This window comes from Rhynchophorus ferrugineus, unplaced genomic scaffold, assembly GCF_030347505.1.
Source record: "Rhynchophorus ferrugineus isolate W39M unplaced genomic scaffold, kcgeb_rfMv2 rfM2, whole genome shotgun sequence".
Classification (NCBI taxonomy): domain Eukaryota; kingdom Metazoa; phylum Arthropoda; class Insecta; order Coleoptera; family Curculionidae; genus Rhynchophorus; species Rhynchophorus ferrugineus.
In genome coordinates, this window is record NW_027472581.1 from 13,129,749 (window position 1) to 13,157,219 (window position 27,471).

General features: G+C 30.8%; 1 protein-coding gene across 1 annotated transcript in view; it reads right to left on the reverse strand.

The window, feature by feature from the left end:
* The window catches only part of cact (NF-kappa-B inhibitor cactus), a 113,033-nt gene that overhangs the window by 47,405 nt on the left and 38,157 nt on the right, over positions 1-27,471 (reverse strand). The gene's annotated exons all lie outside the window — the stretch shown is intronic.

Here is a 27,471-nt window from a genome sequence, read left to right on the forward strand (position 1 = left end):
AAGTAGGAATGTTGGAAATAGTAAAAAATATCGATATATCGGATCTTTTAAAAACACTGAAAAGCAAAAATGTGTGATTAAAATAGCAATAAAAGACATAACCATACCTTCTTTAGTCTTATTTACATCGCGTTACATTGTAATAAAAACAAAAGTACTCAATTTTCATCTGACCTCATAAACATATCTGATATAATTTGATTTTCTTATCTATTTTATCTTATTTTCTCATAAACAAAAAGTCCAATTAGTCATATTAGTCCTAATAGATAAACTACAGGGCTGGTTTTTTATTAATTATCCTATATTTGATGAATTCGTAGGGATTACCTTAGATTATGACAACATTTAATAGATGTGTATAGATTATTTTTGAAGTTCTCTTCATAAATAATGCTAGTATCTTTACACATATTAATATAAATGAGAGGTGCCATTTTTATCGTCATATTATCAGTTATATAAAGCAGTTTTTATTTATATAAAATAGTTAAAATATGTTTAGTGAAATATAGGCAGTTTAAGCAATTTAAAAGTATATTTGAAATAATTTTAATTGTTTTGCTATGAATAATAATTACAAATATGTATTTAAGCCGGCTTGGTGGCGCAGTGGTAAAGGCGATGGGCCGGTCCTCCTACTGTTGCGATAGCCGCGGGTTCGAATCCTGCTGGGGCATTGGTCGTAAATTTATGTTTGTGATTGTTTAAAATTTGTAAATGTTCTAGGCAAGAGTGTAAAATCCGACAAAGAAAATGATCCCAGTCACGCCAATAACCAGGCTGGGTAAGACTGGATGTCTTCTGGGATGATTTCTAAAGTCACTCGCCAGTCGGTAGGCTTAATGCTGAGGACCGTGGTTCCGAGCCCACGTTAAACTTTACCAGATAGAGCCATAGTTGATAAAAGGAGACTTTAAAATTATTATATAAATATTTAGTCAGATCTTTAAAATTCTAAACTAATAATTTGATTTTATATTTTATTACATGATGCATATGTGAAATATTTCTCTAAATTAAAATTACTTATTTTAAACGTAGGTATGATGTTCTGTATGATGTTTATTATTTATTCTTAATATGATTATTAATTTTGATATATTTTAATGTTTCGTTTTTATCAACTAGGGTTTATCTGAACTAGACCTACTCTTTAACATTGGCTCCGAACCACAGTCCTCTGCATTAAGCCTACCGGCTGGCGACCAACTTGGAGATCATCGCAGAAGGTCTTACCCAGTCTGGTTACTGGCCTGACAATCATAAATCTACATTTTCGACCATGCAATATGATTATTATTTTAATGAATTTTATATTGTCTTAAAGTTATTTTCATTCACCATTTTGTCAAAAAAAACGAATGTTCAAATATTTCTTTATATAATATATACATTTGAAATACAACATATACACATTCTGTGTATATAGCAGAAAATTGAAAATCGAAGTTATTGAGTAGTGTTGAGTAGTTAGATGAATTGTTACTTCTTGACAACTGTTAATTAAAATCCCAATAAGGTCTATATAGTGAGATCTGCAAGAGGTAATTTATTACAAGCTGCTAAAACTGAATGAAACTATTATTGCAGATGTTTACCAACAACAATAGAGCAAATTGAATGGCGTGTTATCGCAAATAATACCAGCAACAGACATAGCCCATTCTGAGAACCACTTGTTTATATCGATGCAAGAAATTCTGTATAGGCCTACTGAAATTTGAAATTTTGGACTACTATATTTTTGATAAAGTATAATTCCTTTATATACTAGCGTGGGGATAGTCACTTTGGAGAGAAACCCAGAGAATTAAGATGCTTAAAACTAGTGTTGGGGACTATCGACTGAAAATAGTCGATAGTTGCAAAACAGTTGAAACAGTCGATAGTCAAAAAACTAAAACGGGTCGACTGTTTTTTTCATTTCATGATGTCAGACAAAGATGTAAGAACACTTTTCTGTATAGATTGTGAGAGAGAAAAGGGCAGAGATGATTGCTTGGTTCTGTTAATTTTTTATGTGCTTATATTTCCCAACGGTAGGTATAAGCAAACGGAGATGTACATGTTCCCTCGGGTACTAACTTTAAAAAAGAAAAGGAAAAAAATAATTACTGAATACTATTAACATGAAATTTATAATTTCATTTTAAAGGAACAACGGAATCATATAACGGAAATAAACGGAAATATTTTTTAACAAAAAATTATTATTGCTATAAAAACAGTTAACAGTACTTTACTATTTATCATTCATAATTTTAATCTTTTTACCCTATTACATTAACTACCTTGAAAAATATCGTTCTGAAATGCTGTTATATTAATATACAATATATTGTTATTTACAAGCAGACTACCAAAAAAAATCATAAAACTATATATATTACATATAAATCTATGTAAGCGTAAATTGGGTACATTTTTGTCAAGGTCGCGACTAGGACGACAGAGCCGGAACGTTAAAAATCAGTCCAATAAAATTAGTAGAACTAAAAATGGTAACTAAAGGTACACGACTGAAACAGAGGATAGTAAATAGTAACAAAATCAATCGGACTGAAAATAAAGACTGAAAACAGTCAACTGAAACAGTCACTGGTAAAAGGTAGTAAAATCAGTTGAACCAAAAATAGCGACTGAAACAGTCGATAGTAAAAAGTAGCCAATTACTAAACAGTGGATAGTCGTTTTCATTCGATAGTTCCCAGCGCTACTTATAACATATAATGCTCTCATCTCATCTCATAACATGTAATCTCAATGGATCATGTACCAGAGACAATAAGCGAGAAATAGAGATTTTTGTTGAATATCTTCTAAACTATAGATTTTCAACTAGACGTGGCGTGATTAATAAAGCCACAATGAATAGTGGCAACATCAAGTGGGATTTAGATGAAAACACTTGACAATCGAATAGAATAACTTTATATATAGTCTATCCAATAAAACAGCCAATGAACGTCATCAAAATGTCAGGCCAGCTCGTCGTTTGTCGGTTTATAATTTCCAAATATTATCAATAACGTTTTAAATAATTATCGTTGACATTTGACAACTGGGTGGTTGTTTTTTTAACTAGGGTAAAATAAGAAGGAAAAATTGGTTTTGAGTTTAAAACAAATTTTAAAAGTTTACAAACTGCATTTGGCAGGAGATCTGAAGTCATCTATGACATGCATTGAATGTTTTATTGGAAGGACTATATGAACAATGTTCTATAGCACTATTGGAGAAAAAACATCGATAGAGATAACTTAAGGGATTGATATGGGTAAAACTAAATCATTTTAAATCTTTTCCTATCAACTTTACCAACAAAAGTAGTATATATGAAAATGTATGTAGTACGAAAATAGTACCAGACATATAAGTGTAACAATAAAATTAAAATAGGAAGAACATTTAAAAATATAGTAGCTGAGCTGATTGTAGAAATAGCGATAATAATATGTTATCTTTCGTAACTATTTACAAATCAATTCCTACAATTCCCTTAATTCATTCGATAATATAAATAACATTGAAACATAGCTGATTAGATATAAAAATTATAATTTATTTTTAAATTTTATTATTTATTTGCATAACCTTTGAATAGAATTGTTAAATATCTTATTCTTAAAATCTTATTCTAATTGATATCTGTATGCAAAATTTACAAGGTGCACGTTGATAAAGGTGGGTATACCCGTGTGAATCCACGTCTGTTTACAAGACAAACGTTTCAAGATAAGTCTGATGAAAATAACGGTTTTTACGCGATGCCAATATTCTGGGTTTATCCATAACAAGGCTGGTTTACTATTGACTGAAGGGGAATAAGTTTTTTTGCTGATTAGATAGGGCAAATTAAGGTGCGAGTTCGGATTATAGTCGACCTTGTCAAACGAATATATATATATTAATATGAAAAATTGTTTTTTTTTCGATCTTCATTTATAATATTTCAGAAGGTGATATTGAGTTCATGGTTTTGTGGTGCGAAATAAAATTTTAATTGTTACTTGAACTTCGTATTTATCATTAAAAAACAAGATCAAGGATTATTTTAGCCATTATAGTTTTATGAATTGAAAATTATAATGAAGCTTTTTTTAAATAAATAAAATTAGACAGGTCGAGGGATGATTTCTATTCTTCTGAAGCTTCTATTGTTATATTTCTTGGGATTGTGATGGAAATTTTGTATTGACAGACCGTTTCTTCTTTTGAGGTTATTCAAGAATCAACCACAAAATGAAAATGTGCCAACAATTTGCTCATTCGTAAGACGTAAAGAGCTGCTCATGAGTCAATGACTGGAAGAAGTGATAGTCAAATGGAGCAACATCTAATTACAACAACATTCCTGTAATCAATTACAATTGACAACAACATAAGATTTCCGGAATCTACGGAATTATTCAAATAAAAGAATTAATATATAACATTCCCGCATATTATTCTGGCTCGTTTTCAAATAAAAGACATTTTTAAGGGTATCGTTAAGAAGGCCCATCTTATTTTGACATTTTCAAAGACATTGATACATTTGACTATCCAATAACTGTTTATAATTTATTATGATGTGGATAGAGTGACGAGAAAGCAATATTAACAAATATCTTTAATATTAATTTCAAGAAGTATATTACTTTGCCCCAAGCCTTTGCAAGAAATATAAGACACTGCCCCAAGACAATCAACCATCAAGGATTGGTTTGCTAAGTTTAGACGTGGTGAAATGAGCACCGAAGACGATGAACGCGGTGGACGCCCAAAAGAGGTTGTTACTGACGAAAACATTTAAAAAATCCATCCAAAAATGATTTTGAATGATCGTAAATTGAAATTGAATGAAATAGCAGACACTCTAAAGATATCAATTGAACGGGTACATCATATCATTCACGAATATTTGGGTATGAGAAAGCTCTGTTTAAAGTGGGTGCCGCGCGAGCTCAATTTTGACCAAAAACAACGGCGAGTTGATGATTCGAAGTGGTGTTCGTAGATGACCAAGCGTAATAAACACGAGTTTTTGCGTCGATATGTGACAATGAATGAAACATGGCTCCATCATTTCACTCGGAAGTCCAATCGACAGTCATCCGAGTGGACTGCACACTATGAACCCGCTTCCAAAACGTGGAAAATACGTAACAGTCAGCTGGCAAGATTATGCCGTCTGTATTTTGTGATGCGCATGGAATAATTTTCATTAACTACCTTGGAAAAGTCATAACCACCAACAGCGACTATTACATAGCCTTATTGGACCGTTCGAAGGACAAAATCGCCGAAAAACGGCCGCATTTGAAGAAAAAGAGTGCTGTTTCACCAAGACAATGCACCGTATCAAAAATTCATGAATTGGGCTTCGAAATGCTTCCTCAGCCACCGTATTAACCAGATCTTGCCCCCAGTGCTTATTTCCTGTTTTCAAATCTCAAAAGAGAGGATCAGAAAAGAGGTGATCTCCGAAACTGAGTTCTATTTTGAAGCAAAGGACAAATCGTACTACAATTTTTGCACAGCACAAGGTGTTCAAAGAAGTAAAATTTTTTTCAATATATTTTTCCTTTATATCATTGCCTTTGTTCCGAGGATAATATCATCAGATTATATACATATTAAGATCTGTATCTATATTAATAACTAAAGGAACAGGATTTTCTATCGCTGGATATGTAAATATCAACTTATACGTGATTAAATTTTACTAATTGCCTTGTTTTTATTAATGCCATAGAATAATCGATAATTGCATAGTGACAAAAAGTACCTTCTCATTGTTTAACCGATGGAAACCTCCAGGATTCCTGCGATTTCATTGAATTCGACTTCAAAGTTTCGGCTGACATTTTCCGGAATTGGTTGAGATAAAAGGACGACCGCTCTTGTGACAAATTCATTGAATTAACTATGTTAAGTGGAACAAAAGAGAATATAATGCTATCAAAACCACTGTTGAACATAATTCGTAGAACATTTATAAATGTATTAGGTCTTGAAAAGCTATAGTGGTTTTTAATATGATGACCTTTTGTAATTTTTCTTTCAGGTAGAGGTATTATTTCATCAGGATAAACCTCTGGGTTTTTTTTTGGTTGATGAACTTTGACAAGCAATTTTCGTACGCTTTTCTTCGGGTTAAAATATTTCAAAACAAGAAGAAGTAAATTATATATGAATGATTTGTAAGTAGTAAATGATTTAAAAAAAAATTTTAATATATTTTTCTATAAAACATCTAAAATATTAATTTTAGTAGCACTTAATAAACTGGAAACTGATCTACGTCAAGTCAGTTATTTTCACAACAGAACAACAGAACAGAAACAGATAACACAGTCCGAAGAACACAGTTTCACTTTTTTCTATTAAAATATTTTATTTGAGATATTTAATTTTCTAAGGAAGGACCTGTAGTTTTCTGAAGAATATATGTTACATCCTGCGACTGATACAGTCCTAGCTAAGAAAACTGTGTATTTTGAAGAAACAAGGTTGAAAAGTGTAATGAGTGAGACGTAGTGATATAAGGTTTTGGTTTATATTTGAATAAATTTAATTTCTCAGTATCGTTTTATGTTCGTCATTCAACATTCCTTGGTATAGTTCAGTAAAGTTTGAGCAAAAGTATCGCAGTTAAATCTGCAAGGACACCAAAATAGGACTGAAGTTGAATGTGCTGTGAATAGTCTACCAAAATTTTAATTGAGGTTTGCATTTTAGGATGTACGGTTATCAAAGGCGAACTGCGGTAGCTGAATTTCTCAGTGTATTGGAATTTGGAGTCATCAAAACTTAGGGAACCATTCGGTACGGGGTATAACATGGGCATTTGGATAGAAACAGTGCTATTTCGAATATTATCAAAGGCAAACTGGCGAACGAAGATACAGGCGATACTCATGATTTCACTACAATTATTAACAGTCCAGACGAGATAAGGACCACATACATTTCTTTGGTCGTTTAAAAGCAAAACAAAAGTGTTGTTATTACATTTCTTTGTGAATTGTGGTTAAACGCTTCACTATTTCATAGTTTTATCTATTATAAACGGTGTATTGTCCTGTGGTCATTTTATATTACAATTATGTTAATATCAACGGAAAGGAGTCATATCTACACATATCAAAATTATTTTACACAGGATACCTTTTATATTTCGGGATAATGCTATTAATGCTGTCTCTGACATACTGATTGAATGTTTTTGGTGTTATACGCGCAAAAAGTATGAAAGTTTTGATCTATGCAGTATATTGAAAAAAAATCTCAGTAAAAAATTAAGATTATTTTCGAGTGACACAGTACATCCGTAGTACTAAATCAGTTTTTGGCTTCGTAATATCATCATAACTTTCTGTTTGATTGTTGGATTTTTAATTATTTGTTGACATGGTTGTGGGTTACTCGGAGTAATTTCGTAAAAATCTATTTGTCCAAAATAATTTACTGCAGTCATCTTTGTGTATAACCTTTAAATGTTCTTAGCTTATTAACCCATATCAGTGTTTAGTAGAGCAAGCAAATTTGACGACATATAAAGCAGGCGCTGTTGTTTTCAAAATCTTTTGTAAGTACTTTATTTTCTATTGAAAAACTATTAGGAAAATAGGTTTAGTTTTAAGAAAAGTGTATTGATTATTATGAAAAATATGGGATTTTGAAAACAATTAAATCAACTAGCTAAATATTAGGTGCATAACTTAATTACAAATCTTTTTTGAGATTAAAATTATAACAGCGGAAAACAAATACATTAGTATGATTCTGAGATGGCAACTGATGAAATAGAACCCACGGTACCACAGAATATTCGAATTTCAAGAAGGCAATATGATTGGGGGTCAATTCGTTTTATGACTCGTGTTGATGTAAGACTTTGGTATAAATATTCTTGAAATAATATCTTACTTGCTGAGAAAAGAACGGAATTATATTTGTACGCTTAATTATATTACTGTATAAACAAACACAACTAATAATTTATCATTAATAGGCTGTTGTTTTTCATTGTACCTATTTAACTGATTTATATTACCCACCCCTTTCCCCGCAAAATTCAATTTCAATAGGAATATTTTAAAAGAGCCTTATTAAAATTATTTAAAGGCTAATGATCGTTATGTTCCACCTGCTACCGTAAGTGTAGGTGTCAGTGAAAGCGATATCTGTAATGTATTCATCCCATTGTTCAGCCGAAAAGGAACGGAATACATTATTATTATTATTATTATTTTACGATATCACTTTCAGTTGGGATCGATCTTGTTTTAAATAACATTATGCATAATTTGTTGTTACTATTTTCATTGTAATAATGTAATATCTCATTAGTTCTATTTTAAAATGTATATTGCCTCTAACAATTGGAATATATTAAGTAATCTGTTTATATAAATAATGATTATTTCGGGTTTTTACAGTATTAATGTAATTAATGTTATTAGCTGTCCAACTTTGGATTTATATATTTCAAAATAACATTCCTGAGTAAAGTTAAAAAATTATTCAGGGCTTATTATAACATGACAAGTAATTTTTTGAAAGATGTATATAGAAATTTAGGAACATGTAGTTCATTTAGAAGATGTAGAAAATATTTTTAAAAGGGTCTTTTCCTTTACTTGTGGATTTATATAAAAAAAACAAATAAACGTATGTGTTAATACATTGACCTAGGTAGTGTTCGGTCAACTTACATAATATCGTATGTAATTCTCCTCTATTCAAAAGGTTGATTTGGCCACAAGAGCCATTTGACGGACTAAATTTGTTTTTCAACTGTGCTTTGATTTCGTTTTTAGCACTACAGAGAAAAATATGTAGAATCTGCTTTAAGTAACGTATGTAAAATAACAAGTGTTCGAAATAGCCGGATATTAGTTTTGATTGTAATATTTCATCTCTTCAACACGCGTCATATTAGAGAAGCAGAAGCCCATTATACTACAGATTGAAGGTATCCAAGGGATCCGTCAGTTGTCAATATTTTGGTCTTCCGTCGTTAATTCTCATTCTCAAGTCGTATGGTTCTGTAATATGAACTATATTATGAAGAATGCTAGAATCCTCAACATCTGCATCAGATAATATCAATAAGGATATCTAAGGAGTTTTATTAATATTTTTTGGGGTATATGTTTAGCTTCCAAAGCTGCCCAAAGTGAGCGCCAATATATGTTATGTAATACAGCCCAGGCTATCCGGATATCTATTTTTTGACTGGTGAACGAGTGAGACCAGTTCCTTCCATTGACACATTATAGCTTATACACAGTGGAAAGCTGTGTGACTAGTGTACACTTTCCATATTGAATACGTTCCTATATAAACTGGCGCAAGACGAAAATCCTAATTACACGACTCTGATTCGATATGAACTCCTCTTACAATTCTTGGTGTGACTTTTCATGAACTCTTATTTGTATGTTAATTGACTAAAAACATCTAAAATATTAATTTTAGTAGCTCAATAGTTATTATACAAAATTTAAAAAAAAATGTTTAAAACTCAATAGTTATTATACAAAATTTTTAAAAAATGTTAATTTAACACATCTCTTTGAAGATGGACAAGTAATGAAATAAATGTGTAAAGTTTATGGTGGTAGAAATTAATATATAACAAAGTTAACCTCTCAGTAAACTTGACAATTGACTAGATTAATTCATTAACAACTAAAAAATCAACATCCGAAACCATTAATCATACTCTATTTCAATTTATCCGCATTCATTAACAATTTTATCTCAATCTAAAATGGTCACGATTAAATTGATATCGCAGATCATCGTAAAAAACGCTGGGTAACACCCGATATTAACCTCAATTTTATCAATACATAGTTATTAAGCAATAATTATTTTAAAACATTCTAGAATAATTTTCGAACGTTTTTGAGTTCCTGTAATTGACTTAATTTATTTATTCGATAATGAACATTTAATATTAGCTAATTTACGACTAAATTGGGTCTTTGTTAATTGTTTTTGATATGTTGGGGGATTAAGGAAAAAAAATTAAAGTGACCGATCCATTCTAAGGCAAGTGTGATTTTATAGTTGGCTTTTCTCGTTAAAAACTACAAAATTAATTCGTAATTGCTATATGATATGTGTTGTAAGAAAAGTTCAGTTTTGAGACATTAGCTTATCACAAATAATCAAATTACAGTCTGTATTTTACTAAGAATATGCAGTGTTATCAAGAAGATTATAAAACCTTTTACTATAGTTCTATTAAATGTGAGTCAGTGCAAATCTATTCATCAAGAACTTGTCGCTTTACTGTTTTTGAACACAAGGTAAATTGAATGACTGAATCCAAATTAACGGGTTGTTTTTTAAAATTGGTTTTAGTTTTTGAAAGTGTAAATTAGAAATAAGTAGCGTTGGAAACTATCGACTGAAAGCAGTCGAAACAGTCGATAGTCAAAAAGGTAGCGACTGAAAATAGTAATTACTATTTTCAGTCAAATTCACGGTTTGGCTGTATATATATCCTGTATAAATTGTGAGAGAGAAAAGGACGGAGATAATTGCTTGGGGCAGTTAATTTTATATGTGGTTATGTTTTACAACGGAGTTAAGGCAGACGGAGATGTATAAATTCCTTCACGAACTAACTTCAAAAAAGAAAAGGAAAAATTACTGAATACTATAGTAATAATAATAACATACAATTTATTAATTAAAGAGAACGTTAAAAATCAGTCGAATGAAACAAGTAGTCAACAATAACAGTCGATAGTAAATAGTAACAAAATAGTCGGTCCTACAATAGCAACTGATACAGTCAGTGGTAAAAAGTAGTAAAATCAGTCGAACCAAAAATAGCGACTGAAACAGTCGATAGTAAAAAGTAGTCAGTTACTAAAAAGTCATTGGGGTCTAACAGTAACCATTCATCATGCCCTGGTCTATTCCATGTACTGGTGCAGCTAGTCTTCTTGCTCGTCGCTCGTGCCTCCCAGTTTAAGGGAAAAATTAAGATGTGAATACGGACAGTTTATTGTGAAAAACATCAGAGCTCTAGTTTTGTGGTTATTTCACAACAAATTGCCAGTTACGTGCTTATTATGCGGTGAAAGGATGCCTATGCTGCTGCTTTGTTAGACGTCAAACAGTTTGCGTATTTTGCGTGATCCATTAGTTATAAAATATCAGATTCGACAAATATTCCTTCTTTGATTCTCTCATAACGAAATCGCTTTTATTGCTTGCTGGTGATGAAGACGGAGTTCTTAAGACATTTTCTGAACTTGTACCTGTACTAAATGGCAATGGATCACTGTCTGTACGTGAAATTGGCTTCGACACTGATAATATGTCAATATATTTATACTGTGCTATTTTTTTCTGCATTTATACCGACGACATTCATCGAGCAAACGTAGCAATCATTTACATGATTTTTCACTTCTCTCCATAACGTTGGTACACAAAATGAAAAGTATAGATTTAAACCGAGTGAAAAGTACTGTATATACGCATCTTTGAGTGCATTTGTCATTATTTTTCTCACCTTTGTTAGTATATAGCGTCCACAAATGTAACAAAAATAATTCGAATCAAGTTTGTAATGTTCTCTCTGCATTTTAACATTCTCTTGATCACAATCATAGCCCAAAACCAAGTTTTAAATGTCTAAAGCAACGCCATCAGTTGAGAGCCGTTATAAGAGCGCAATGCTGTCACCATGCGCGAACTCCAATTCTAAAACCAATCTTAAAACATGGATTCAAGATCTGAGTTCAGTGAATATAACGTTAAGAATTATTCTCATCTGTTAGGGTCCAATATGATATTATCACGAATTTTTCTAACCAAAAGCGTTCTAAAATGTTTTAAAAAAACCATAGAAATAGAATGTTAAATTCGCACAAAAATACATAACATCATAAACCTTAGTGAAAAAACAAGTGATAATATACGTAATCATCAATTTATCATATTAGCCGGTACTGTTTGCATACATTTTAGCACTTTTAATATTTCAGCTCCTCAAAACTTTTGTGATTGATATCATCCATCTATTCTATGAAATATTGTCGCCTTTCTGGAGACAGAACGATCGTAAAAATATATTAGCACATTAGGTGTAAAATGCGTGTGATATTTAGACACACAGTTAAGTACAAGATTGGTGAATATTAATAAAACAAATGTTGAAATATCATTATTATTTATGTAGTGGTGAGCAAATAATTATTCAGTGAATTTTATTGTTATTTCCTTTAATATACGAGGGTCACTATTTATATTTCGGGAATTGACAACACTGTTGTCATGAGAGTTCATCTGACGGTTCCATCGTAAAGTTTGACATTTTTGACTCAGAACATTTCGCCGAAAGGACGTTATTTGTTTATTTTATATTTAGTTGAAAGTTTCGTCTCGGCAAAAAATGGAACTGAATCGTGAACATTGAACGTGTATCGCTGGTTTAGTGAATTCAACTGTGGTCGTAGTTCACTGTTCGACGAGTTTCGGTTGTCCAAAATCGGCTGTTGTACCAGAATGTTTAAGAAATTATTAAGTATGATCGTCATGTCACCTATTGTGAGATTGAGGTATCCCTAAACATTAGTTCCACCAGCATATATGCGATTTTACATGAACACTTAGCTGTGCGAAAGTTATGTTCGCGTTGGATCACACACAATTTGACAATCGCTCAAAAAAAGGCTTGTGTCGATTGGTGCAAAAAAATGCTTAAGAAATTTAATCGCGGTGCTTCGAAAGACGTTTATAAAATCGTGACAGGTGACGAATCATGGACATATTCGTATGAACCCGAAAGTAAGCAGCAGTCGACTGTATGGGTGTTCCAGGATGAAACAAATCCAACAAAAGCTGTCCGCGCACGAAGCATTTCAAAGAAAATGGTGGCCTGTTTCTTCGGGAAAACTGGTCATATTGCAACAATGCCACTAGAGGATTGTAGAATAGTAAATTCTAATTGGTACACAACCATTTATTTGCCAGAAGTCTTCGGTGAAATAAAGAAAACAAACAAGAGACGCCGGATTGTTCTTCGTCGTAACAATGCGAGCTCTCATACATCGGCTCAAACAAGAGACTATTTGAGCAGTGAAAACATCGAATTGATGGGCCAATGACTTCTTTTTGTTCCCATCCGTGAATAATAAACTGCGTGGTCAACGATTTTCATCGCTCGAAGAAGTTATTGAAGTGTTCAAAAATCATGTCTTGCCGGCTTGGCGGCGCAGTGGTAAGGGCGATGGGACGGTCCTCTTACTGTTGCGATAGCCGCGGGTTCGAATCCTGCTGGGGCACGGTCGTAAATTTTTGTTAGTGATTGTTTAAAATTTGTGAATGTTCTAGGCAAGGGTGTAAAATCCAACAAGGAAAAAGACGCCAGAAACCAGGCTGGGTAAGACCGGATGTCTTCTGGGATGATTTCTAAAGTTGGTCACTCGCCAGTCGCTATATATATTAAGCTTATACAAATGTGTATTGATAATCGTGGCGAGCACTTTAAAAAACAATAAAAATATATTCGCAGCTTAACTATTTGGTTTTCTTCTCCTGTTCCCGAAATATAAATAGTGACCCTCGTAATAGGTAAAAAATGTATAAAAATTATGATCGATAGTAATACAGGGTGTCCCTTGGGAAAGTTCACATTTTAAATTTAGATTGCGCTTGATTATAGCATACAACGTGTGGCTCTAGACTTCAGGGAAATGAACAAGATGTTTTTTTATAATTGGTTCGCTAATCTATGTTTGGTTAAGTTTATTATTTGCTAATTCTATGGTTATATTTTTTTACCTTCTTGTTAGTTTGTTGATTATGAAATTTAGAAAAATATATAAAAATCCTTGTTTTTTTATTGGAGTAGAAGAAATGAAAAAAACTGTAGCGAAACTGAATTGATTTTGTAAATATTTATTAAACCCATTAACTGTTAATATAATATATATTACTAATACAAAGTTAATTGGAAAATATAAGCAGAATTTAAATATGAATTAAAATTATGAATACAAATTTATCAAGATAGGGTAACTAGTAATCTAACACTGTTTGGTACGGTTTGTTAAATTTGTATACATTAATATTAGTGCTGTTGCTTGTACCACATAGTGTTATATTACTTTTGACATACCTTTACTTTGTATATTCCATTTTTTTAAATTTTTTTAAATATTATTTTAAGTTATCTGGTGAAAAGAACCAGTATATTAGTAAATTTGAGCAACATAATAAGTATTCACTGATGTAGGTTTTATTTTAGTTAACCTAAAATATTAGTAATTGTAATAGCATTATGACGAATTGTTTTTTAAGGAGAGACGATATCTTTAGCAAAATTCATTTTTAAACAAACTACAGGTATTTAACTAGCCAGTCATATACTATTGTTGTTTATTTCGATGCAGTCTTGAGGGATTTGAGGGTCTTGAGGGTCTTTTGCCGTTGAAGCTTATTTTATGCTATTAATTATGCGTTTAACTTAAAAATAATTAACTTCTATCCTTTAGAAATTCAATTATTTCTTGTTTTTTTTAGTAATCGTAGACGAAATATCATAATATTCGGTGACAAAGCAAGTCAGTGATAGAGTGGAAATGTTGGGACTCAATTAGTCCAAAAGAGGAAAATCAAACTTTGTTACACAGTTCAAAATATAGATTTTTTGGCTTTTGCGTATAGGAGAGTGAAAGAATGGATAGATGACATGTGGAAAATCCGCTAAAGTTTGATAAATAAATATTGTCAGAAAATTACAATTAATGTAGAAAGCTATAATTACTCTTGTTTTAATTGTTTATTTTGTGTATACGTTTATTAACTATTATACTTAATAGCTATATATATATATATATATATATATATATATATATATATATATATATATATATTAAGTATTAAATTATAATATATTAAGTATTAAATTTAAGGGTAAAATTAGTTATGGGTAAGTATGTTTCGTCAGTTGTGAATATTGTGAAGAACTGAAAATGTTCTTTGTTTATTGTGCAAAATCCTGCGTACTATGCAGCACTGCATTAATGGAGAAATTAGACTCCTTTCTAAATTTATTATAATTGATTCTGTTACCAAGAAACTGAAAAGGAAGGACCAACTGAACGTTTAAGCGAATAAATGCGAAAAATAATTGACTGACTGGAGATACGATGACAAACATATTCCAGTAAAGTTAACAGGCATGATTCTTTTAAATATGCGAATGAATATTTTTCCGAATATATGTCACAACAAAGTTTGTTTCATTAACTAAAACTAATATTAATGTTACTATGTTTGATAAAATGAGCAACTTGATTGATTATCACAAATGTTTATGAATAGAGTCATGGATTCTGTGAACCAGAAAAGAGATTTCTGACCCTACAAATATGGTGAGTAATTATCTAATCTCAGTAAAATCCCACTGATATAGTTAACTGACTATATCAAGAATATTGTTAAGAACTAATGAATGTTTATCAATAAATAAATCTCGGTATGTACAAATGATTATTAAAACGTCACAATGTCGCAAATCGCGAAAAAAAAAACACTTAATATTAACAATATTAACATTATTATTAAATTAAAAATATTTAAATAGATTTTAAGGTAAACGAATGACGTCAAATGATAGCGATCACATCGGAATCATAGTTTAGAGAATTATCTATAACTGATGGAGAGATTACATATAAACTAAAAACTGCGAATAAAACAAATGACGATCACGTTGTAATTAATTAATAGAAATACAAGATCGGCAGTTACCATTTCAAAGGCTATTCAAAGCTTTTCGACTAATCAGTTTTCCTTTTGGTTAATAATGTATCATCCCTTTTTACAGTAATATTGACCTTATGTGTTGTATGTACACGTTTCCACTGTTTGAAAAAAGAACACCGCCAATAATTTTTGTTCATATTATCTAATGAAAAATCAAACTTGTAACAATTTCGAATAGACATACGTTTTTCTATTTTATTTGCTTATTTTGAGTAAATAAAATAAATAGTCTATGAACATTATATGAAAAAATATTTATTACTTTTAGTGGCTTAACAATCTTCTAACTTATTGTGTGTGAAAAATGTTTTATTCTAATTAAATTTAACTCTTAAATCTAAATCTGTCTGTTAATCAGAGCGAATGGTGGCAAAGGTTTTAGGCTAAAAAGGTTTTAGGTTAAAGGCTCGGACCTAAACTCTTTAACCATTACACCATAAAATCAATTGTCTACAATATTTTTACGAGGTCTTATATGATAAAGTTAGTGCTTAAAAAGCAAACTGAATCATATTAGCTCAGCAGTAACATTATACACAAATATCTGATATTTTAGATAAAAAAATATGTTAAACTTTGTACGTTCCTTTGAAATTTTTGCCTTTCCGCTGATTTTCCCCCTTCCCCCCATAAGATCTTGATTTGTTTCTAATGGGACTACTTCGGAGGTGCACTCTTTCCAATAAAAAAAGAATTTTGAAAATCGACCCACAACTGAGGGAGAAATCGGCGAACATACATTAAAAAATATATACAGCCGAACATAGCCTCCTCCTTTTTCGAAGTCGTTTAAAAAAACGGCTCACCCTATATTTGTTCCGAGAATTAGAAAAAAGTCGCTTAAAACCGTACAAATATGGAAAAAACTGAGTCGTTAGCATTTTGTTGTCGGACTTTCCCTGACGACAAACTTGGTCATGGTGCCTGCGATCGGAACGAAATGTCGGTCGCGATTCTATTGTCTGAGGAAAATCCACGGGAAGGTTAGTCATGGAATGAGAAGAAAATGACGCCGCGTTACGAACGCTTTCATACTGTCGCGTTTGTTTTTGCATTAACAATAGGCTGACCCAGTTGTGCAATCGCCGAAAATATTTCCATTGGACGGGGGAGCGCGGATCGTAGCTAATAAGATACGTCGATTCAGATCTTACAATTGCAGAGCGTTGCTGCTGTTCGGGTATAATTTATTTCACTTGTAAATCAATTATTTCAGATTTTTTAATGTGAGTCATGCCTTAATAATAAGCCGATACATTTCTGTCTACAATATTATTTTAAGTACTACTAACTGATCACGCTGAACTCGGTGCTGAGCAACAAATTTGATTTGTTTTGTTCCTAATTTAATTTTACATATATGTCATAAAATTATGTTATTATTTTTGCATTGTTTGGTCTCGGCACCAGCTTCAAACTGATCACTTATTAATATATTAATATTGTAAATAGATAAATAGGTTTAGGTTAAATTGTGTGTATATAGTAGCATATAAAATACGTGTAGTAGATAGTTTAAATAAGGCCTTTGTTTATTTCAATTTAGTTATAATGATTATTATGTACATATTTTATTTTAAAACGTTTTTTTATGTTTAAAATCTAATTTTGAATATTTTTTACTTTTTAGTGAATTCCTTATTTATTTTTTGAATTCGGATCACTTTTTTGTTAAAAATATTTTATTTTTCTCTATTTAATGTCAGAGTTTTACTTAATAAATTACGCAGTTATTTTATTAGGTATTACAATGGGGGAAATATAGGAATAAAGAATGATTGGAAATAAGGAACGCTTCAGGCCACGGCGTACCTAGCCTATGTGATTTGACAAATCTTCTGACAAAACTAGAATAATAAGAAGTCGTCGTCGTGCGTGTGACCTGAACACACTAACCATTACAATATAGAAGCAGTTTGGATTATATTTCTACAACTTCTCATATGATATGGTTAGTACTTAAAAAGCAAACTGAATGGCCTTCACATCAGCTCAGAAATAATATTATACACAACTATCTGATTATTTTAGATAAAAAAATATGTGAAAACTTTGTAGATGCCTTTGAAATTTAAGGGTTTCCCTCGATTTCTCCAGATTCCGCCATCAGATCCTGACTTGCTTCCACTGAAATCATCTCAGAAGTGCACTCTTTCAAATAAAAAAATAATTTTGAAAATCGATCCACATTTGACGGAGAAATCGGTGAACATATATTTAAAAAGTATATACAGCTGAACATAAAACATAAAACGTCCTCCTTCTTTGAAGTCGGTTAAAAATCAGAGATCATTCAGAGGAGTTTTGAGATAAAATGCAAACGTTATTTCAGTTTGATGAAAATCCGATAGAACTAAATCAGGCGAGTAGGCGGTTGCGGGATGGTGCAATGAGCTAATGCTGTGCGAGAAGATTAATTACTGTGATAAAAAATCTAAAGTTATTGTTACTATTCTTAATAAGTGAGTGAAATTCTGTTCGTTATTCTCTCTAAAACTGGAGAATGGCTAAAGCAATTTTGTTATTTTTGATTTTGAAATATTTGTGGAAGTTTAGGAAAGGTTTATATGGTGAGAAAATATTGAATAATTGCGAGGAAATTTGTAATAGTTTTGTTTACTCATAGAAATTTTTACTATCACAAAGTACCGAAACTTTTGTTGGTTGTAAAATTGAATTCTATTATATTAAAATAATTTTAAATTATTGCGATTAAAATATATAATGTATGAACCATTGAAGATACTCTCACTACTAGTTATAAATGGAGATACGGGGAATGAGGAATAAATGATTAGGATTGCAGAAATAACAATCGGTGAATCTATTGAGTTATATTGAGACGGTGGAAAAGTAAAATTTTTATAATTGGTCCTATCACCAGATCCATTATTTTTTGGATGGGAAAAGATTCTAACCACCCCTCGGCTTATATCCAAAAATGTGACAGTTGTTTCAATGATGTAAGCCATTAAAATTCCATAAAGGTATTTTCATATCAATAATAAGTTAACAAAATCATAGACAATTTCATACGGTACTAGGAGCGGGGTTACCACTACAAGAAGCAGATCATCAATTCTTACAATTTTTTTTCGTGGGCAATCCAGATGCAGAAATTGATAGATGTTGTGCTCACAATTCAACAGTGAAGCGAACTAGATGAACTGTTCACAAAAGAAATGGATCAGATACCATCTGTCCTAATAGCTAGTCGTAACATAGTCATCAGACCTGACAAAATACCTGGTGGCTACACAACAAGTCCCTATTGTGATTGTCGAAGAAAATTTGTAAGTTAAATGTAGGTCGTACTACTTGTAATTTAAATAACAAGTTCTTCATCTCGCTAACAGTATATAATTGAATTTAAAGGCATAACATTCTTTATTTACAGATTCTTTTGTAGTAATATTCTGAAATGGAAATATGGACACAAGTTTGGCATCAGCAGAAGTTATTCTGTTTACATTAGTAATATGACAATATGTATAAAGGACATTTGAGAACAATCTCTTTTTTTAAGCCAGTTAATGGTAATGGGGAGAATTTATAAACTGAACTAAAGTAACAAGAAATGTGTTATTTACCATTACAGCTTCTTTCAAAACATCCGAAGCAATTCAACACCACTGAGTAATATTACTGAATTTATACAAATCCGCCAGTATGGCAGATGAAACCTAACAAAGCTGGGGGTATATTTTACTTTATTAGTGAGTGAATGTATGAATGAATTTTAATTTTGCACCAAAGTTATATACAATACTTAATACACAATATAATACACTTAATATAAAATACACCTTAGTAATATTTTATATCAACAAATACTTGTATTTTTAATTCAATACATTGTGTGAAGCACTCTCAATATGATATTATAATTAAGATAATAATTAAGTGTTGTTTGTTTTGCTGGATAAGATCGGTCAATAAAGGATGTAGGATGAGATAGTTTTTGTCTTTTGTTTTATGTATATTTCCTATTTGATAGCATTTAGGAAATATTAAATTTAAATGTTAGTAGTATCTAAAATGTATTGTGTTATATTTATTTTCGTATAAAATGTTATTATTGTAGAAATGTAGTAAGTAAAAAGGCAAATTTTTTGATTCGTGTTCAAAGAAAAAGAACTTAATCCAAGTTATCTGCCAAAAGGCTCTGATTTAAAATAATGTTACTATTGTAATGAAAACTTTTTCATATTTGTTATAGATACGGTCAAAAAAGTTAAATAAACAATAATGAGAGAAATTAATATTAAAAAAGCTCCTGGTTATGACTTAGTTACTGGTAAAATTTTAAAGGCACTATCAGAAAAGGGTATGAAACTATTGACATTTATATTTAATGCTATGCTATGAATTAATTACTTCCATAGCATCTGGAATGTAGCTAAAATACTAGTGATTCTTAAACTAGGAAAAATACCAGAAGATGTGACCTCCTACCGGCCTACAAGTTTATTACCGATAATCTCGAAAGTTTTCGAGAAACTATATATAAAGAAGCTAAACTATACAGAAAAAAAATTCCAGAATATCAGTTTGGGTTTCGCAATAAGCATGGGACTACAGAACAAGTGCATAGACTTGTAAACAAAACAAACACTGACCTAAATGCCAAAAGAAATTGTTCGGCTGCTTTTCTAGATATATCTCAGGCTTTTGACAAAGTATGGCATACGGGCTTGCAGGTTAAACTAAAGAAACTTCTCCCTCATTCAGCTACTAAAATTGTTTCTCACTGATAGACATTTTATTGTAAATCAAGGCGATGAACATACCGAATTAAATCCTATATATTCAGGAATTCCGCAAGGTAGTGTACTGGGTCCAGTACTGTATCTTCTGTATACGGCCGAACTGCCCACCACAAAAATAACTACTGTGGCAACATACGCAGCCGATATAGCAATCTTAACATCCCATGAAGATCCAGTCACAGCATCAATAAACCTACAAACCGACCTGGATCAAATACAATTATGGTTGAAGACATGGTGCATTAAAGTTAATGAAACAAAATTCATCCATGTAACGTTTACCCTGTGTAGAAAACCATCTCCACCAGTGAATATCAATCATCGTCAAGTCCCCCAAGCAGAGCAAGTTAAATATCTTGGTATGCACTTAGATCGACGCCTAACCTGGAAGAAGCACATACTCTCGAAACGAAAACAACTTCGACTGAAATTGTATCAAATGTATTGGCTCATCGGGCGCAAATCCAAGTTATCATTAAATAACAAGGTGTTGCTGTATGAGTCTATACTCAAGCCTCTTTGGTCATATGGAATCCAACTATGGGGTACCGCTAGCAAATCTAATATATCCATCATTCAACGGTTCCAAAATAAAGTGTTGCGTGCCATTGTTGATGCTCCGTACTATATTTCAAATAAAGTGATACAACGTGATATTCCTCTCGAACCTATAACGAGTGTAATTCAACGTGTTTGTGTGAAATACTTCGAAAGAGTGTCGGTGCATCCCAACATACTCGCTAACCAGCTAAATATGCGTCGTGATAGTGAAGTGCGTAGACTAAAACGTTTAACACCACCTGATCTGATCACTGGACATATATAGACATTCGAATAGGCTTTAGAATAAAACTAATTAATTAAGAATATTTTATACAGGAGATCGCTTAATGAAGTGATTTTCTACATGCCATGTATATATAAGAACATAAGAAATATATCGACATAAGAAATACTTCTTGCCTATAGGGCAGATTGTGGAATCACAAAGAGTAAAAATTGATATTCTTAGTACCAACTTAATTTATAAATACTATTGTTCTGTTGTATTATATTGTTCAGTATGTTTAATGACATATCTAAAAATAAAACTAAACTACTTAAGTTAAAGTTAAGAATACACTAAATAAGTTCGTGTGGTTTGGTTCGCTTCAATCTCCTAATTTCCTGCGTGTTGTTCAGTAGTTGTATTGCTTCCACGTTGCTGTGATTTAGCAAACTTATTTCATGTTTTAATGCGAAATCTTGGATCACTTCGTATATCCATTTGATTTCGAGGTTATCGTGCAGCTCTTCATTGGTTTCATAGCGATAAGCATTGGTAATTAATTGGATTACTAGTTGATTTGATGTTTTAGTGCAACCTTAAGTTTGCACACCGTAGGTCCTAATTGGCTTTATAATTGACTGATAAACCAATCTCTTTGATTTTAGGTCAAGTTGAGAGCATCTTCGGACTAACCAATACAGTTACTTGACTTTGAGGCAATCTGCTCTGCTTTTTGTCTAACATGATATTTCCTGAGATATTTACCTGATTTTGCTTGAGGAATCGGGCGTCCTTCAAGTGATATAATTGGGTTTTTGTCATTTTTCTGTTAAGCAAAATTAACATGGACAGATTTGGAGCTATTAAGCTGTATTTTCCATTCTCTAGATCATTTGTAGGTCTTGTTGACTACTCATTGAACTTTTCTACAGTCTTAGACAGATATACATATTTTACCATGATAACTGTGTCGTCGTTATTATATATTATTCCAGCAATCCACAGTAATTCTTCGGTAGTAATTTGCCCATTATGTAGATTTTTTAATATATTTAATTAAAATGTTAGCCATGTTTATCATAAATATTTACCATAAAATAACCATAAGTACCATAAAACCTTTTTATTCTTCTTATATATTTATAGATTCAACCAAAAGATATTTCAGATCCAAATATATATCCCATATAATATAGGTATCAAAGTAATTAAGCGTTGTCGGGAGTCTTTGTAGATTTTTGACGACTGCCTTGTGTTGTTGAAAGATATAAAAGGACTTTCGGACTATTCAGACTGTTGCTAACAAAACTGTTTTCTGTATGTTTTTGTATATATATTCAGGCTCTATTTACAAATATTTATCGGCAGTATATTAGATATTAAACCTAATCATATCAAAATGATTGGTATAGTACGTATATTCGCATGGTATTTAGATATATTTTCATTGTGTTTTATGAGTTGTTGTTCAGGATAGCAATATCAATTAGTTTTTTTTAATTAATTACAATAATATCAGATCTATTATGGTCGATCCGCTGGTTTGCAAGCACTGTACGGTCCCAATACAATTTATAATCTTTGTTTTATAGAACACTCTCCTGTACGTAATCATATTTGGCGACTATTGAGCCCTCTGTTGGTAATTAGATGGGAAGATTAGTCTTTTATTAAATTGGACAGTTCGGGTATGTTATTTTATATTAATTTATATTGATACTTCAGATTTTTTCCAATAGATATCGCTGATCAAAATACATCCCAACCTAATAATTTACGAAATATATATATATATATATATATATATATATATATATATATATATATATATATATAAAGTAAGGGATAGCTGAATAATCCTTTAAACAGAGATCTTAATGGATCAAGATTAATTTTTAAATTTTTAGAATTTTGTCTAAAAACTTTTGTTTTTGTTTTATCAGTTACGCTCCGAAATTATTCATTTATTTTTATTTGAAATGAAATACTTTCAACTAATTTGACATCATCGTTATATATAAATTCATTGTTAAATTTCCTAAAGCTCTGACCGTTGTATTTTTATTTAAACACTGTTATAATAAAAAATCTCAAAACGAACAAGAAATGTAAATCTTTATGAAAACCTTGACAAAAAAAAACAGATTTATTACACCACTAACCTCAAATATAATAAAAATATCAATTTTTATATTAGCTCAATATATATAACAGGTATTTTATGAGCGTTGTGGTAATCTATTAAAAATATAAAACCAGAATTTCTAGTTGATTTCGGCTTGACTTTTACAACGAATATGTTCGTAAAACACGAGAAAAACAAACAACCATCGGCAAGTACATAGTCCATGATTATTGCACGGCTAAGAGAACAACAGGTTCAATGTTTGGGTAAATCCAAAAATGAAATGTCTTTCGTGTTGTATCATCAGATTTCCTAATTTATGATTTAAATATCTAGGTCGCCAAGCCTTCAAATTTCGGTGCAGGAAGTGCGACCGGTGAAAACCCAGGGACTGGTCGTCAAGATGGCTTGTCTACATGAAGCGGACTAGGAAGTAATTAATATTTTTTCACAAACTTATCGATTGTGACCGTCGATAAACATTATAAATGTCATACTACCGGTCGTTTTGTTTCTCATTTATTGAAACCATTGTTCCTGGATGACTTAATCTATATATATATATATATATATATATATATATATATATATATATATATATATATATATATATATATTATACAATTATTATTTTATATAGATTAGAATTTTTTTGTATGTCAAAGCCAAACTGAATTAAAACTCAAAGTTGATGCGGCAGCATTGTAATGTTTCGACGTCACAAATATACACGACGAATTACTAAAAAATATTGAATAGACTATATATTTATTTGTGTATTACAGTTCTAAATGTGTTTTGTTAAAAGGTTTCCGATATTTTGCGAAAAAGTTTTTTATAGGTCATATATATAACTGATATCTTACGAATTTAAAGTATACACAAATACTAATAGAATAGAATTTTTTGTTTGTTTATTAATTCAACAATCTATAACTCTATAATCAAAATAACTCTATTGACATGTAGAAGTTCTTTTCAGTAAGTGATGTGCTGTACAAACTTTTTCTTCAAACGTTATTCTAAACTCTATCCTAACTTATTCTAAAGACTATTCTAACTTAACATAATCTAGAGATTATTAGATCTCACTCTATGTGCCTATTAATCAGTTCGTATGTTAATTTATGTTCGAGCCTACGCACTTCACTGTCATCGCGCACATTTAACTGTTTGGTGAGTGTATTGGGATTAACTAAGAGTCTTTCAAAGTACTTTTCACTAACACTCCAAATAACATTCGTTATGGGTTCTAAGGGGATATTTGCTAGTAGAACCCCATAGTTCAATATCATAGATCCAAACGGGCCTAGGTATTGATTTATACAACAAAACCTTGTTATCTAAGGATAATTTAGATTTACGCCCTATCAGCCAATATATTTGATTTGGTTTATGCCCAAGCTGCTTGCGTTTTGTCACTATATGTTTTTCCCATGTTAAAAGTCATCCAAAATACATTCCTAGATGTTTAACGTTGTCTGCTTGCGGGAGTTTATAGTTATTTATTTTTACTGAGGGAAAAGTTCTTTTACAAAGGGTGAATGTCACGTGGGTAGATTTTGTCCAACTTTGTCTCATTATAATAAAAAATATTGACAAATTCACCGTTAAAATAACAGCATAACGTTAAAACAGCCAAACTGTTTACTTTTTAACAGTTAGCCAATATTTTCCAGCCTTTTTCAAGTAATCTATTCTAGATCAAATTTAAGTATAGATAATGAAGCTTACCAGCTTGCAGTACAAGAATAAAATCATATACCTATAGCAAAGTTCAATTATTTTAATATATGAAATTATAGATATACAATATATAAAAGAGACATTTATATACATATACATATATTTAAAAATAGCAAAAATAAATGTGGACATATCATAATAAATGATTTTATTTATTAACCGATAATCCCGCTGAAGTATCATATAAGTAAGAATAAAAAAAATTCAAGTACTATTTAAAAATAGAATGGAGATGATTAAAACTGCAGTTTTTATCAATATTTTGAGTTTTGTTCGTGAATTCAATACAAATTAAATAACATAAATAAATATTTTAGGTGTTACTTCCATTTCTAGATATTCTTTGAAAAAGTTGGTCGAAGACTGACAAGTAAATATTCCTGAAGATATTGAAACTGATAATATAGTATACATATAAGACTTAAAATTGAAGTATTCTTTAAAATTAGAATGCTAGATAACTTACATTGTAATTTTGATCAATATTTTGATTTTCTTTTATCGATTTCGATTTTAAATGAATAACATAAATAAACTGTGCTACATGTTTCCTGGTTGAAAAACTGGGTAATAAATGAACAGTGCAAAATTTTGCCTTTATTTATAGATTATCCACAGTCAACGGACGTCAGTAGTGTGTCATTTTAATATTTCATTTTTTATATACTTTTTTATATCAGACTTTCATAAGTAAATTACCTAAATTAAACTTCATTCAATTTTAAGTCATCGAATATATATGACAATCAAATATATTGATAATATAATATTTTAATTTAACTTTAAATGTAGCTCTGAAAAAGTTCTTGAACAATGCAAAAAAACATATTAGAGTGTTGATTTTAAAACTAATTAAAAAGATATTGTATATCACTTAATCCCTACGGATCAGTCTTGGATGTACTCACTACTTGATGTGAAGCTAACAGTTCTTTTTTCGAAGTTAATTTCTTGAGATAGAATAAATATTTTGTTCTTGAACTACATCCAAACTGGTACATCTAAACTGATAAATGTTAAGATGTTAAACGATTAATTCAATAAAATAGGTAACTATATGACAATTTATTTTTTGATCTTTTTATCAATTATTTTAGTTATTTACTTTATAGTTGTAAGTTTTGAGAAATCAAAAGTTCATTTAATAATTAATAAATAATGATTATAAATAACATACCTTACATTATTCCTATATTGTAAAAAATTAATTGCCTAATTGTGTTTGTTATTTTTTTAATTAATATACAAATATGATGCTGTTGATACATGGTAGATCAATTTACTGAACGTTATGGCCACAGAGTATTATGTCTTCCTCCCTATCACTGCATATTTAATCCTATTGAGTTGATATGGGGTATTGTTATAGACATTCAAGTCAAGAAGAATATTCAAACCAAAACTGTCTGGATTTATGGAAAGAGGACATTGTCGAAAATAACACCTTTGATTCATGTGAGCTCGATCAGACACATTGAAGAAGAAATTGACAAATGGTAGAGTCTTAAAAATAAAGATATAGCAGTGATTGTAAATAAACAGCTTAGTTATTAACTTGATTAGTGTTTCTGAAAGTGACACTGATTGAATAAAACTTAATGAATGCTGGTTTATGATTCAATGCTGACGATTACCAAAATAGGGTGATATTTTAATTGTAGGGAATTGTATTATAGAGTGTAAAAGCTTTATGGGCATGTATGTTATTGTTCAGAATATACATGAACATTTGGTTAACAATTATATAATTAATAAATTAATTTTATAATTAATTAATTAAGTTAATAAATATGCTCTCTAATGAGAGTAAAATACATTACTTAGATATACAATTGTAAATTAAGTGAATTAGGTTTTCGGTGGTCGGGTCTTACCACTACATACAAAAACTCGCCTAGAACCCTAAAAACCTAGAAAAAGTTCATTGTATATATAACTAGCGACCCGCCCCGGCTTCGCACGGGTGCAATGCTGATACTAAATTAAATACGCTACAGAAAAAATATGAACGTTGTATATAAAAACATAGCGGCCCGCTCCGACTTTGCACGGGCATAAAATATATATGCCTGTGTCACTCAATGAAAACATGATTAAAATCGATCCAGTATTTTTGGTTCATTCATTACTGCCCTTGGCCTGCACGCATTAAATTTGGAGTAAAACAATTCCTCTTCCCCTATACTTACTATGAAGATTTCCTGCTATCTTTGGAATATCTAAATTCATACAATTTTTATTACATTACACATTTTTAAACGCAAATTTTA